The 16,827-nt window shown below is 41.9% G+C and overlaps 1 pseudogene; it reads right to left on the minus strand.

The window, feature by feature from the left end:
• Positions 1-15,006: 15,006 nt before the first annotated feature.
• LOC122755781 lies at positions 15,007-15,692 on the minus strand (annotated as a pseudogene).
• Between the last annotated feature and the right edge of the window lie 1,135 nt (positions 15,693-16,827).

The raw sequence follows: 16,827 nt of genomic DNA on the forward strand, positions 1-16,827 counted from the left end.
GCTGGCTCAGCTGCCTAGATGGGGAGTCTGGCCTGCTTATATAGTTGGTCAGCTGGAAGTGAGCACCAGGCAGGGGGAGGAGGGCAGACAGGAGGGTCACACCCCCTGAGACTCCCTGGGGTTAGAAACACATCAGAGAGACAAGTTAATATCCTGAGAAGAATATACAAAGTACTATCTTGTGCTGACCCGTAGGTGGGCAATCTCTGAGCCCCTGCTTCAGCACACAGCATCTCTGGGTGACTTCTTTTCAGGACATAGTCTTTACAGCACAGATGGGTTGGGTCTCCCTCTTTTATGCCTGCTGCAGAACACTCAGCCTTTCTAAACAGCTGCTATTTGTAGGCTCGAATTCCCTTGTCTTTGGTAAGCCTGGGCCTGGCTCCTGTCTGATACCCTGTGGACTCTGTGTCTCCTCTCCCATCATATGGAGCCCTGGGAACCCCTTCATGTTCCTCTTGTACAATCGAGCAGACTGAGACACAGGCTGGACTCTTCAACTAGGTTGTGACCTCTGCAAATTGTGAGCTTGGATGAATGAATGGCCAATAAAATACCTATGATGCTAAAATAAAAAATAGCATCCTAAATTTTTTTTTGTATTTATACTAAATAATCAGGAAAAAAAGAGATTAAAAACAACAATAAAAACCAGATTAAAACCATCTAGCTCCAAGCTTCAGGCCATATGAGGAACAATTTTAGAGAAAACTCTTTTTAGGCTGGGTCAGTCTCTCGAGGAAGCAAATCCAAGCTAACTGAACCTCTCAGATCATTGGCAAGAAATGAAGTGAAATCCTGGAAAACATAAAGCAGAGGCAGACCCAGTCACGCTGCCCTAGAAATTCCATTAAGTCCAGTTGCCCCTACTTTGCCAGAAGACCTTGGTTCAGTCATATGTGGCATACTAGATAATACCTGTTGGAGTTTGTGCTGGATTGGATTTGAATCCTGCCTCACACATTTATTAGCTGGGTGACCTAACATCTCTGAGCCCAAGTTTCCTCATTAATAAAACGAGGCAGTTGAACTCAAATACCCCCGAACGCCTCTGCCATTTCTAAATCCAAAATCCCACGACCCTTCTTGGACTCAGTTTCCTCTTCTGAGTCCCTGTGATCCTAGAGAAGGGCAGGGGTGATCAAACCTCTTATCCATGGGATTCATCTAGCCAATCTTAAACACTGACTTGAATGTATAGAAAGGAAAAGGTTTCCTAGAGAAGAATAACTTAACTTTGAAATGTTGAGAAGTAGGCCTTAGCAGGCTTGGCATAGCCTTAACAGAAAGCTGAGAAATTCTCAGTGTTTCACAGCCAGCTCCATTCAAGTTTGGTGATAGAGATCCTGAGAAAAGTGTTTGCAAACTGAGTCCTTGGGGGAGGCCTGTGAAAATGCTTTCATAGTATCCCAAGCATCTTTATGGAATTCCTGTAGGGAATGGAGGAATTTAGACAGATCACTCAGTATTTTCCTCTACCTCCAAGCTCTTCAAATGGTCCAGGCATATGACTATCTATCTATCTATCTATCTATCTATCTATCTATCTATCTATCTATCTATCTATCTATCTATCTATCTATCTATCTTCTTTCTTTCTTTCTTGTTTTTGTTTTTTTTAAGTGAGGCAGTTGGGGTTAAGTGACTTGCCCAGGGTCACACAGCTAGTAAGTGTTAAGTGTCTGAGGCTGGATTTGAACTCAGGTACTCCTGAATCCAGGGCCGGTGCTTTATCCACTGCGCCACCTAGCCGCCCCCTTTCTTTCTTTCTTGTGAGGCAGTTGGGGTTAAGTGACTTGCCCAGGGTCACACAGCTAGTAAGTATTAAGTGTCTGAGGCCAGATTTGAACTCAGGTCCTCCTGACTCCAGGGCCAGTGGTTTATCCACTGTGCTACCTAGCTGCACCCCCACATGACTAAACTTCTTGGATTTAGAGATATTATGGCAGCTAGATGATGCAGTGGATAGACTATTGGACTTAGCTTTAGGAAGACTTGAATTTAATTCCACGATAATGGTGTGATCCTGGGCAAATCATTTAATCCCATCCAGCCACATTTTCCTCATCTGTAAAATGGGGATAATTAGAACACCTACTTAACTAGGTGATTGTGAAAACCAACGGAGAGCACATATGTAAGGAACTTTGCAACCTTAAAGCACTATTTAATTCCTGGTTATTATTGTAGTTGTTGTCATTATGAATAGTTTGAATTTTACTGTGCAGGGGAACAGGAAGCTGTAGAAGGGTTTTGAGCAGAGGAATGAGAATCCTAAATTCACATATAAGGAAGGAATGCATGGCAGTGGCTTGGCCCAGGACAGCATTACTGTAGTAGATATGGATGCTGATGTCGTAGGGCTGGGAAAGCTGATCAGTTATATATTATCACATAGTTTTTCCCTAGAGAGACTTGAAACGTAGTCATTGGTTTGGGGGTTATCCTGGAAATAAGCCTGTGAGTGGGTGTGGGCCTGGGATGGAGAGAAGGAGCAGAACTAAAAAACCAGGGCTTACCTATTTTAAAAAGGTACAGCTGTGTGTAGGGGGCATTGATTTGGGATTAGGAGATAGTGTGAAGGGAAAGAATTTCTGGTTATGGGACATGAAAGGAAAAAGAAACTTAAACTTTCATAAACACTCAATTCTTTTTCCTTTTCTCTACCCTCCCCACTTCCGGTCTTGGCTGAATATAATTCAGCTTATTTCATTGAGGAAAGACAGGAAGGAAAGGAAGTTTGTTTTCATAAGTCTAACGTTCATTTCATCTGGTTGTTGGTACTCATCCTATGATTAAAGGCTCACTCCCCCTCCTCTCTCTCTCTCTCTCTCTCTCTCTCTCTCTCTCTCTCTCTCTCTCTCTCTCTCTCTCTCTCTTTCTGTGTCTCTCTGTGTCTCTCTCTGTGCCTCTGTCTGTCTCTGTCTCTCTCTCTCTGTGTCTCTCTGTCTCTCTGTGTCCCTCTCTGTCTCTGTCTCTCTCTCTGTGTCTCTGTCTCTTTCTCTCTGTGTCTGTGTCTCTCTCTCTGTCTCTCTCTATCTCAGCAGCCAATCTTTCCCATTTTCTCTGTAAGGAAGGTAAGTCCACTCCAAAGGAATATTCAGTTTCTTTCTTTGCAAATAATTATTGGAAAAAAGGAGTCTCTGAGTGCCAACATTTGCACCTTTAAATCGTGCCAAAAGGTGCAGGAGTGTTGTTTTTAGGTTAATTCCTGATCTGTGGCTTTCAGCCTTTGCAAATTGCCCCTGCCCAGGTGTCTCATAAATATTAAATAGTCAATTAGTCAATCCCGGCCACTTGGTGGGAGAAAGCCCAGCAGGTATGGTGGCATCCTAGAACAGTGAATGGCTAAAGGTGTCATAGCTCCTATCCCAGCTGTTCTACACTTTAGTAGTTTCCCCTTCAAAACAAACAAACCCAAAAAAACAACTCAATGACAACAACAATAACAACCACCAAAAAATCCAACACATTCCTTTCATAATCACTAGGGGCCAAAGGGGAGACCCTGACAGCTCCAGGCTCATTTCCTGGTTTTAGCCCATTATGAACTTATGAACTTACCAAGAGGGGAAAGGATGGGACTCTGGGAGCACCTGTCTCTCTGCAATGTGGGTCATGTCTCACCTTCTAGTTCAGTTCAATTTGGTTTATTTTAGTTTTTATTTTTAAAATTTTTACTCATATATTTTTCCATTTATTTTATTTTATTTTTTATTTTTTTCCGATTATATGTAAAGATATCTTTTTGAGTTTCAAATTTCTCTCCCCCCCTTCCTTTCCCCCTCCCCAAGCCATCAAGCAATCTGATATAGGTTATACATTACAGTCATGTTAAACATATTTCCATATTAGTCATGTTGTAAGAAGAATCAGAACAAAAGAGGAACAAACGCCAGAAAGAATAAACAACAACAAAAACGTAACAACAAAAGTGAAAATAGTATGCTTCAATCAATTCAGACTCCATGGTTCTTTTTTTGTATATGGAGAGCATTTTCCACCATGAGTCTTTTGGCCTTGTCTTGGATCATTGTATTGCTGAGAAGAGTTGTCTGTCACAGATGATCATCACACAGTGCTGTTGATACTGTGTATAATGGTTTCTTGGTTCTGCACATTTCACTCAGCATCCAATTCAGCTTAACAGAAGCAAATTGAGGGACTGTGTACAAAGCATGGTCCCAGGTTTGGGGGAGATACAAAATTGAGAGAAGAGGTCTCTATCCTCATGCAGCTTATGGTTCAATAGGAAACTAAGGAAAATAGCTAGCATTTTTTTCTTTTAGCAAACTTTAAGTTGCAAAACTCTCATGTATGTTATTTTGTCTGATCTTTACAACAAACCTGTGAGGTAGGTTCTATTATTATCCCCATTTACAAACAAGGGAAAATAAGGCCAAGAGAATTTAAGTAGCTTGCACAGAATCACACAGCTAGTTGTGTCTGAGATAGGATTTGAACTCAAGTCCTTCCTGTTCTCTAGGTCCAGCACTCTACACATCTGCATCCCTTAGTTGCCCATAATATTAAAAAAATTCACCATAATGTAAAATAACACATGAAAATTACATAGAGTGATGTAAATAAAGCACTGTGTGAGGTCTTAGAATCATTCTACTTATCACCTGTGTGATCTTGGGATAAGTCACTGTCTTTCGAGACCTCAGGTTTTTTCATCTGAGATGGATGGAAGGACTATGGTGATGGATCTTTTCTGTAGAGGGCTTTAAAAGATGGATGAGAATTCAACTGTAGATTGAAGGCTAGGGGAGGCATTCTAGATATAGGAAGCAGTATAGCAAAGGGGCAAAAAGAAGGCCTATGTGGGGTATGAGGAGAGAAACAAGAAATGCATAGGCTATAGAGCAGAGAGTTTATGGGAAGGCAGTTATATGAGATAGGCAGGAAAGCTTAGTGGTATCAGTTTGTGGAAGGCTTTGACCATCAGGCTGATAGTGAGAATTTTACCCATAGGCAACCCAGGAAGCCATATGAAAGGTTTGAGCAGAAGAGAAAGATGCTTAGATTCATGCATGAGGAAGAAATGTGTGGCAGTGGTCCAGGCGCAGGCCAGCAAGCAGACTTGGCTGTATCAGACAGGGGAGACAGGGTACAGATATGGATGTTGGTTCCTTAGGATTGGGAAAGCTGATCAGTTTTATAAAACAGATTGTTGTTCCCAGAATTGAATGTAAGGAAATCCCTACACAGTCCTGGTTCTGTCTAGGGGCAAGCTTGGGGAGAATGGGGAGGGATGCTAAAGTGGAGCTCAGAAGACCAGAATTCAGATTCTGGCTCCCAAGACAGCTGTGTAACCCCAGGGCAAATCACGGAACCTTTCTGGGCTCTGTTTCCTCTTCCTTAAAGTGGGATAATAATACTTGTACTACCCACCTCATTCCACTTGAAAAGTTACATAAATGTGAGTTGTTATTATGTTGATTCAAAATCTACATTTCTGGGGCAGAAGAGTCTGATTGCGGTTGGAAGGGTTCCATCAATATTTAACCTTTTTCTGTTTCCTGAATATCCAGGAAAGGAGATGGGTCCTTTAGGGCATTGTTTACAGTTGATTACCAATGAAAACTTTCTCTAAGGTTTTTCTAATATGAAGAGGCTGAAGGTAAAGGGCTCCCTTTTCTGTTAATGACTTGCAAGGAAAGAAAGAAAGAAAGAAAGAAAGAAAGAAAGAAAGAAAGAAAGAAAGAAAGAAAGAAAGAAAGAAAGAAAGAAAGAAAGAAAGAAAGAAAGAAAGAAAGGCAAAAAACCATTCCTTTGGACAGGCCTTACCTACATTATAGAAAGAGTAGCTGGAAGGTTGGCTGTGTAGAGAGAGAGGCAGACACAGAGACAGAGAAGCAGAGAGATGGAAAGAAAAAGACAGAGAAAGATAGAGACAAACATACAGAGATAGAGAGACAGACAGGCAGACAGAGACAGAGATAGAGACAGAGAGAAATAGAGAGGCAGAGACATAGAGAGACATAAACAGAGATAGATAGAGACAGAGAGAAACAGAGACAGAGAAACAGAGAGACAGAAAGAAAAAGACAGAGAAAGAGACAGACAGACAGAGACAGTCAGAGACAGAGAGATAGACAGAGACAGACAGAAACAGATAGAGACAGAGACAGAAACAGAGACAGACAGACAGAAAGAGAGATAGACAGAGACAGAGAAACAGAGAGACAGAAAGAAAAAGACAAGAGGAAAGATACAGAAACAGACACAGAGTGAGAGAGACAGAGAGGACAGAACAGAGACAGACAGAGGCAGGGAGAGACAGAAGCGACAGAAACAGAAGACAGAGAGAAACAGAAAGAAAAAGACAGAGAAAGATAAGAGACAGACAGAAGCAGACACAGACAGGACACACACACAGAGAAAGAAACAGAGACAGACAGAAACAGAGATAGACAAAAGACAGAGAGATAGAGACAGAGACAGGGATGACAGACAGACAGAAACAGAGGATAGAGACAGAGAAACAGAGAGACACAGACAGACAGACAGACAGACAGACAGACAGGACAGACAGACAGACAGAGAGAAAGCTTGAGTCTTCCTGCAGTATAAGTACCAGACTATGAGAGGTGAACTCTGGGTAGAGAGGGGAGATTTAATCCAAGGGGAATTCTGAGTTTGCCCAAGAACAGACAATCATAGATTCACAGAACGTGGAGCTGGAATTAGCCTGGATAAGTTTCCGTTTCCTAATCAAAAGATCATAAAATGTCAGGGTTTGAAGGGTCCCACTGAGGTAACATCCAACATGAGGAAAACTGAGGCCCAGAGAGGAGGAATAACTTGTGTGGAGTCACTGCGCTAGTTAAGAGCAGAATCAGGATTAAAAACCAGACACTGGGTCAGACACTGGGTCATCTGCTTTGCATTACATGAAATAGTTATCACTATGGAGTTTAAGCCTGGACCATTCCTGAATGAGGCTCGTGTTTGAAGACAGCTGAAGAAGTCTTTTATCACCCAGGAGAGATGGGGAGACAACTCTAAGGCTGGCACCACACATCCTGGGGCATGGCGGGGGGCTGAGTGTGCACCAGGGTTTGCAGAGACAGACAGAGGGCATGATCCCCAGACCTATTATTCTTCCTGAAGATACTGGCCCCTTTTCCTGAATGTGGATTCCAGGCTGGTTTATGGGCTTTGCTGAGGAATTACAGTAATTTAGCTAACAGGTTGAAGTCAGAGGCCAAAACAGAAGAAAGAAGATGTGGATTGGGAGTGCTTTTACATGGGGTTTGATTATTCCTTCTGGAAGTGCCCAGTGCTATCCACTTTGTCATGCAAAGAAAAAGAGTCTGGGGTTCCACTTCAGGAGGCCTGCTGTAATAGTGTATTGACAGGCCAAAGTAGGACAGAGTTCAGCTGGGTTATCAGGCCAAAGACTGAAAGGTCAAAGGGTTGTCATGGAGGAAAATGAGGCCTGTTTAGGGCAGCTGTTGAGAGGGAAATTTAAAGACCATGAAAACAATAATCTGACCCAGGCCTCTCTTTGATTGTGTTCAACTAGATGTATGTGCTTATGTTTATTGGAGGAGGATGTGGGTTAGGTCATCTCCCTGGCCCAGTCTATCCACCTTCATGTCATCATTCTGTTAAAAAACCTTGTACCGGGGCAGCTAGATGGCGCAGTGGATAGAGCACCGGCCCTGGATTCAGGAGTACCTGAGTTCAAATCTGGCCTCAGACACTTAACACTTACTAGCTGTGTGACCCTGGGCAAGTTGCTTAACCCCAATTGCCCCTCAAAAAAAAACACCCCAAAAAACAAACAAAACAAAAAAAAACCACCTTGTACCTCTGTACAAGCCCTGGGCCTGGAGTCAGGAAGAGCTTAGTTCAAATCTGGCCACAGGGGCTTTCAAGCTATGTGACCCTGGACAAGGCACTTAACCTCTGTCGGCCTCAGCTTCTTCAACTGTAAAAGAAGAGTCCTAATAGCATTTACCTCCCAGGATTGTTGTGAGGATTAAATGAGATAATATTTGTAAAGCACGAAGCACAGTGCCTGGCATATAGTAGTCATCAAGTCAGCATAGTACAGTGGAAAGAGTCCTACACTTCAAGTCCTAAGACCTGGGCTTCTAAGTGGCTTTGCCACTTAACATGTGTGACTGGCTGAATAACAACCTCTCTGGGCCTTGGTTTCTCTAAATCGAAGGGATTAGGGTGGATGACTTTTGAGGTCCCTTCTAACTCTAAATCCATCATCCTAAATGAAGATACTTGTGCCTTGGGTCCTATTCTACATTACCTGTTAAGCGCCACTTCAGCCCGACCTCTTGGTTTGGTTGGTGTTTTTTTCTGGAGCATGACAGAGTGTATTTATATTATCCCCGGTGTTCTCCTCATTCCCACTGAAAAAGGAGATCCTTTCTACCTGAACATCACTTTGGAGAATGGAAATTGTTCCAATACTGGGTTTTAATTTGTATATATATTGTTTAACAACTGAATTATGGGTTCCTTAAGCGAGGTATGTCTGCAGGGGGAGTCATTGACATTTTGACACTTTCGATCCCCTTTTCCTCCTTGATACCCTCTTCTCTCCAGGTTTTCAGGACATCCATCTTTCCTGCTTCTCCTAACTATCTGATTGTTCCTTCTGGCTCCTTTGCTGGAGCCTCATCCAGCTCATGCCTAACAGTAGGCATCCCTGAGGACCCTGGCCTCTTTTCTTCTCTCTCTATACTGCTTCATTTGATGACCTCCCCTGCTCTCATAGATTTGCTTATCTCTATGCTGATAATTCTCAGACATACTTGTCCAGCCCAAACCTCTCTCCTTACCTTGTCCTGCATCTCCTGTTGTCTATTGGACATCTCAAATTGGATATTTGATTGACAGCTTGAAACTCATAAACTAGACTCATTATTTACTTGCCCCCCCCTCCAACCTTCCCTTTCTCTTAACTTCCTGTTACTGTTGAGGGTACTGCCATCCTCCTAGTCACCCAGTCTCCCAACCTAGGTGCTATTCTTGACCTCTCACCCTCCACATCCAATCTGTGCCTAGATTTGTTGATTTTACTTTCATAACATCTCTCACACATACCTCTTTCTTTCCTTTGATACTACCACCACCCTGGAACAGGTTTTCATCACCTCAAGCCTGGACTATTGAAATAGTCCTTTCGTTGGTCTCCCTGCCATAAGTCTATCCCTTTCTTGTCCATCTTTAACTCAGCTGTCAAAGTTATCTCTCTAAAGCATAGGTCTGACCATGCCAAACCCCTACTGGATGATAAACCCCAGTGGTTCCCTATTACCTCCAGGATCCAATATAACATCCTTTGTTTGGTATTCAAAGCCCTTCAATAACCTGCCCCTCCCATCCATCCCCACCTTTGTAGCCTTTTTATGCCTCACACCCTCCATGTACTCTGTGACCTAGTGACACTGGCCTCCTTGCTGTTCCTAGGACAAGACTTTCCATTTCCTTACTCTGGGCATTTTCAGTAGCCATTCCCTATGCCCAGGATGCTTTCCTCCCTCATCTCTGCTTCTGCTTCTGCCTCCCTGACTTCCTCCAAGACCCAGCTAAAACCTCATCTTCCACAGGACACCTTTCTTGCTCCCACTGAATGCCAGTGCCTTCCCTCGATCGATTATTTGCAATTTATCCTGTATCTATCTTGTTTGTACATAGTTGTTGATCTGTCATATCTCCCCATTGGTCTGAGCTCCTCGAGAGCAAGGGCTATCATTGGCCTTTTTTTTTGGGGGGGGTATCTCCAGTGCTGAGCATGGTGCCCAGCTAAGTACTAAACTAAGGTGTTTGGGAAATATTTGTTTAATTAATGTTTATTGCCTTTGCCTGTGATTATTTACCCTTCTGTCTTGGCTATCTATTAGCTCTTACCAAGCTTTCCCCCTACTCCTGGAATTGGCTGCCATTCCACTTGCTTTTACACATTTCATCAGTGCCTCAGAATCTCCTCTGAGAAAGTCAAACCTTGACAATGAAAGCTTTGCAAAATACCTGTGACTACCACCTCAGTCCAGGAAATTTAGTTAGATCAAATGCAATTCAACTAAAAATAATTTTCTTTTTCTTTTTTGAAAAAACATTAATTAATTAATCTACTTATTTATTTTAAGTAATAAACTTTTTTTTATAGTTTTGGGTTCCAGTTTTTATCCCTTCTTCCTTCTCTCCCCCCGCCCAAGCAGTAAGCAATCACATGTGGGTTACACATGTATGATTATGTAAAACATTACCATATTTGTCATTTTGTACAAGAAAACTTGAAAAAAAAGATAAAAAATGAAAGAAAGTGAAAAATAGCATGCTTTAGTCTGTGTTCCATCAATATCAGTTCTTTCTTTGGAGGTGGATGGTATGTTTCATAGATAGTCCTTTGGACTATCTTGGATCATTGTATTGTTGAGAATAGTTGTCTTTCACAGTTCTTCAAACAATATCACGTCACTGCATACAATGTTCTCGTTGGTTCTACTCATAAAAGTAATTTTCAAATTAATTTTTTCAATCATCAGGCATTTTTTTGTTCTCCCCTTGCCCTGAAAAAGGATAAACAAATCCTTATAATAAATATGTATGTATGTAGTATGTATGTGTCCACAAACATTCCAATATTGGCTATGTCAAAACATGTATGTGTCTTTTTATTTATTAATCCTATCACGTACCACCAGAAGTGGGTAAACATTCTTCTATACAGGTCTTCTGGAATCATGGTATATTGTTACATTGATCAGAGTTCCTAAGTCTTTCCAAAGCATTTCTTTTTTTTTTTTTTAATTTTTTGCAGGGCAGTGGGGGTTAAGTGACTTGCCCAGGGTCACACAGCTAGTAAGTGTCAAGTGTTTGAGGCCACATTTGAACTCAAGTCCTCCTGAATCCAGTGCTTTATCCACTGCGCCACCTAGCTGCCCCCCGCAAATCATTTCTTTTTACAATGTTGTTGCTATTGTAAAGATTGCTCTCCTGGTTCTGTGCACTTTACTCTTCATCAGTTCATACCAGTCTTCTCAGGTTTCTCTGAAACTCCTTTCATTATTTTTTCTATATGATATTACATTATAACAAGTAGCTATTAAGCACCTATAGTGTAAAAGGCACTGGGCTAGGAACTGGATTTACAAAAACAAAGTGAAAAATAGTCCAGAACCTCAAGGAACTTACTTTCTACGGAATATGGATTTGAGAGAACAAAAGAAGGGAACCCCTCAAACAAAATAGCACCATCATCTTTCATACTTGCCCAGATCCTATTGAAATCTCTTTGGTAATTATATTTCCCCTTCAGTTTTGAGTTTACAATCCTAAATTTCCTCTCTATATAGCCTGTTCCCACAAAACCCTTTTCTGAACAGCTAAATGTTTACAGTCATTTTTAGCTTATTTGCATCTCTGGTCATTTGTCTCTTTCTTCTACTAAAATCATCACTAGCTTCTGTTCCTTTCCTAGTTCCCAATGTGAATCTTAGCCCCATTCTCTCATCAATATCCCTAACTCTAGTCCTTCATTCTCATACTAGTCCCTCCCTCTTTCTTCCTCCCAATCTCCCTCCCTGATCCTCCTCTGGCAATGCCTCTGGGTCTAAGGCTTAATCTAAGAACAGGTAAAGGTGCCCAATGGGAACCCTGACCAACTCTTAGGGATTGGTGGCCTGTAGCCTTAGACACACAGGGCTTTCAAAGACAGGGCCATGCTGAAGGATTGTCAGTCATCCCTTGTCATGCACACAAAGATTGTTCCTATGCTGAGACAACCCCAGGATCCCAACCAGGCCCACACCCAAAAGATTTTATGGGGAGGCAGTCAGAGAAAGTTCCACCAGTTGTTTGCAGACCTTATCTTTGCCCTTCCAAATGTTTGCATAGAAAGAGCTTCAGACAGTGTCTGAACTGAGGTGGGAAGGGCTCTGTGACCTCATGGGGCTAAAATAACCACTTAGTCTGATGCTCTCATCAATCTAGGAAAACAATGAAGGACAAAGAAACTCCACCTCCACCCCCCTTCTCCCTCCCTAGTAACCAGGTTTCCAGTCTTTGTCTTTCTTCCCCCAATCCAGGCTGGGATTCTTTTCTCATGGAGCAAGAACCATTTTGGACAGACCAATGCCTTTCAGACCTATCCTGGTCTGATTCCTTCCCCCTTTCCACTGTGCTCTGTTGTGATTCATGTCTCCTGTGGGGGAGGATAAAAAAGAGGACTCCCTTTAGACCTAGGAAGGCTGTATTCCTATCTGTTTCTACAAACCCTAGGGCTTCTTAAACTTTTTCCACAGTTAACCCCTTTTCACTAGGCCCTGGGTATATAGGTATATAAAATAGGTATACATAAACCTTTTACTGTTGCCAAATTTTTTGGGATTCCCCACATTCAGTTATTGGGGTTGCAACCCACAGTTTAAGAAGCTAGGGCTTAGATCATCTGTAAGGTTTCCTTCTCCTACCTCCATAATTCTGGCTTATGCTATTTACCCTGTGACAGTAATGGAACACCCTGCCCAGCTCAGACTGCATACATGCATGCATACACCCACACAGACACAGACGTACATACCCTCCACCTCTGTCTGCTGAAGCCTCATCCCCTTCTGCTAGGCTCTATTTGATTTCCCACCCTCCCCCTTCTGCCAGATCCAAGAAATCTCCTCTAGGTTCCCAGAGACCTCTTCTTAGATTTCCTTCCACCTTGTGCTTTGTCTTTCCTCCATTAGAGTGTAGCTCCTCAGGTCTATGTGCACATCGGGCATGTTGTGTCCCTTAGCACCTCATATGGTGCCTTGCACATGATATTATACTTATGGGCTTAGAATCATCAGAAGGGGTTTCTCCTGTGAGAAGTGTTAAATGAATATATGGATCACTGGATTTGATGGAGGTACCTTATTATCCAAAAGTATTTTTTATGAAACCCTGGTTAATAGGAGCAAAATGTCCTTCAACAGAACTCCAAACCTGAACCCAGATAGCTAGCAGATAAAAGACCTTACCTAGTGACTTCTTTTCCCTCAGGATAATAAGTCCCTATCGTATGGTACATCTGGGCGTCCTCATCCTTGTCAAACCCTTTTTTGCAATCCTGTAGTCTTATCATGATGCTTCTGTACTCCCTCCATACTTGATATAACTGAAATTGTTAAACTCCTTTTTGTTTCTGGGTTGATTTCTGTATCATACTATTGAAACTGACAAAGCCCCGTAATCAGTGGACTTTAGTCCATATTACCCTCAGAAATGGAGGTCCCCTGAGCTTCTCTCTTAGGAGGGGGAGTCTCCACATGATCATGTTGTGTTTCTCTTTCTTCTTCGTGAAAAAATATTAAACTGATATTATGTTTTTCTGTCTGTGATCTGTTTCGTAGGAGGACAGGTATCATGTTCTCTGATCTGGTTTGGTAGGAGATATAAAGATATTGTAATTTCTCTGATCTATTTATTAATTTTGTAGGAGAAGTTAACATTATTTCTCTGATCTGTTTGTAGGAGACAGCCGATACATAAACTATATTTAAATATTACGACAGAAGCAAAACCAAAGATGACACGAACAGGACATATCAAGAATCAAGGGACTAGTAAAGTTAGATTGACCAACTAGATAACAGGACAGACATACTGAGGAAGTATGGGAAGATAAAATACGATAGCAAGAAAGTCAATTAGGCATGTCCTACCACTTGGTGGAGCTAGAGCCAGAGATAACTCCAAGGTGCAGACCATCATTTCAAAAAAATCCCCCTCAACCTCTCAGGTATATGACAACCATCCAAGCTTTCCTCCACCCCACCTCCAAAAGTGAACTTTCCTCTTTCGGAGTAGTCACCCCATCTATCCTCTATAAAAGCTTTGTCCTTTCCACTGTCTTTTGGAAGAAAATTCTTTCTAACTCTTTTTTTCCTTCCTGAGAGGCTGTGTCTGACTTCCTCTCGGTTACCTTCCCTAAAGCCAAATAAAAGATCACTTTAATTCTGATTGGACTGTGTGCAAGAGTATAATTCTTTACTGAGGAATACCTAAGAACCACAACACCCCTCCACTTCCACATTGAGGTGGGGTGCCCCTGAGATCTGCATAATCCACATTAAAATTTTCTGGCCTTCCTTTCATACCAGAGAAGTCTGAATTTTTTTTCTTTTAAGAGGTGTTTAGAGAACCTTATTGTAAAATTTGGGTTATTTGGTCATAGGCTCTATGTCATCTGTTGGCTTTTGTGCGTCACCTAAAGCTTCCACAAAACTCCCCCCCCAAATTCTCATTTAATTTCTTATGCCAACCCTTGATATACGGAAATTGCTATGGGGAAAGTCATCAAGATGTGGGAGGGATGACTGTAATGTTTGTTGAATTGAATACAGCATTCTATGATTTACTTAGGATCCTCCCTCCTGGGACCTGGAGAAGGGAGAAGGTTGACTATATCTAGAATCTCAAACAAACAATATTAATAGAATGCCTATAATGGACCCAGCAATAGGAGCTTGGACTAAACCATCCATATGTCATCAAAGAGGGAAGGTCAGCAGCCATCTGTACTCCAAGGACAGTATGGGCTTAAAAGTTGTCACTCCAGACTTTCCTGACCTTCCTGCATATAGAATAAGGGCACCAAACTAGATTTTTCAACCAGTGCTTCCATTTCCCTTGGCCTATCTATGGCCATGTAAAGGAACCACAGGATTACTGCAAGCACATGAACAAAAACAAGAATTTTCTCCTTAGTTCAATCTTTCTGCTCAGTTTTTTGTTGGGCTTTTAAAAAAGCAAACAATTATGTCCATTTATTCTTCTACTTTTAAATTTATTTATTTATTTATTTGCAGGGCAATGGGGGTTAAGCGACTTGCCCAGGGTCACACAGCTAGTAAGTGTCAAGTGTCTGAGGCCGGATTTGAACTCAGGTACTCCTGAATCCGTGGCCTGTGCTTTATCCACTGCTTCACGTAGCTTCCCCCTTCTACATACTTTTTTTTTTTTTATGGTAAGGATAAAGGCGGTTTTCCACTTTTATTTGCATATTAATGCCACATTTACTCCCGTGCCATAAGCTTTTGTTTCTTCAGTTTCTTTTGGGATATCTTTTTCTTTTGAGCAACCTCCTCTTCTGGTTTAGGAACAATTTGTTCCTTTTCAGTCAGTATCATCTCAATATGGCAAGGGGAACTCATGTATGGGTTGATTCGGCCATGAGCCCTGTAAGTACGCCGTCGCATTTTGGGAGCCTTGTTAACCTGGATATGCTCAATGACAAGAGAATCCACATTCAAACCCTTCAGTTCAGCATTACTTTCTGCATTTTTAAGCATATGCAGCAAGAACTCAGCACTCTTTCTGGGCCAATGACCCTGTGTCCAACCCCACTGCTTAGCCTGGGCACACCTGCCAACTCCACCATTGTATCGACGGAAGGGAACACATTGTTTCTTCAATGTGACATCTTTCAAATACTTGGTAGCTTTTCAGATGTGCATGCCCTTGATAGCTTGGGCTGTTTCATGGCTATTCTTGAAGTGGACCCGGAGATTTGAACCCCTTGACTTGCATGATTTTGTGGGGTTCTCTGGATCAAGAGAGTACCTCACCATTTTAACTGATTACCCTTCTCGGAGGCCCTCAGTTCGGCCACACCGAGGGCTCGATGGGGGCGATGCCCGGTGGATTGGAGACGTGGTGCAAAAGCCGGCGCTCCACTCACCTAGCTTCTACATACTTTTTAAAAAATTATTTTTCTTTTTTCTTTTTTTTTTTTTGGTGGGGCAATGAGGGTTAAGTGACTTGCCCAGGGTCAAGTGTCAAGTGTCTGAGGCCAGATTTGAACTCAGGTCCTCCTGAATTCAGGGCCAGTGCTTTATCCGCTATACCACCTAGCTGCTCCTGTCCATTTATTCTTTTCTTTTAATTATAAAAGTATTTTCTTTATTTTCCAGTTACATGTAGAGATAGTTTTCAACATTTGTTTTTATAAGATTTCTAGTTTCAAATTTGTCTCCCTCCCTCCCCCCTCCCCCCTCCCCAAGACATCAAGCAATCTGATATAGGTTATATATGTACAATCACATTAAACATACTTCTGCATTAGTCATGTTATAAGAGAAGAATCAGAGCAAAAAGGAAAACAACAGCATCAAAAACAAAAGAAATAGTATGGTTCAATCTACATCCATATTCCACAGTTCTTTTTTTTCTGGATTTGGAGAGCATTTTCCATCATGAGTCCTTTGGAATTATCTTGTACCATTGTATTGCTGAGAAGAATCAAGTCTATCACAGTTGATCAACACATAATGTTGATGATACTGTGTATAATGTTCTCCTAGTTCTGCATCATCTCACTCATCATGCAAGTTCATGCTAGTCCTTCCAGGTTTCTCTGAACTCCTCACTGCTCATCGTTTCTACAGCACAATAGTATTCCATTCCATTCACACACCACAACTTGTTCAGCCATTCCCAATTGATGAGCAACCCCCCTATCCATTTATTCTTGTTCATTGCTTTAATATGAATAATATGTTTATCTGGTGCCCCTAAACAGGAACAGTTTGAAAAGGCAGCATGGTATGGTGGGAAGAAAATGTAATCTGGCTTCAAAGGACTTGCGTCCCAAATCCTGGCTTTGCTACAAGCTACCTGTGTGATCATGGGCAAATTACAGCCTCTCTGGGCCTCAGTTTCCTTATCTGTGAAATGAGTGGGGTGTCCTTAGATGATCTTTAAAATTGCTTTCTGCTCTAAATCAGATGACTTATGAATGTAACAGGGAGACAATGAAAACCTAGCTTGAGGTTTTCCTGATACAATCTCCTTTGTGGAGCTTAAGGTTAGGTG

The sequence above is a fragment of the Dromiciops gliroides genome, chromosome 4 (assembly GCF_019393635.1).
Source record: "Dromiciops gliroides isolate mDroGli1 chromosome 4, mDroGli1.pri, whole genome shotgun sequence".
NCBI classification, from domain to species: domain Eukaryota; kingdom Metazoa; phylum Chordata; class Mammalia; order Microbiotheria; family Microbiotheriidae; genus Dromiciops; species Dromiciops gliroides.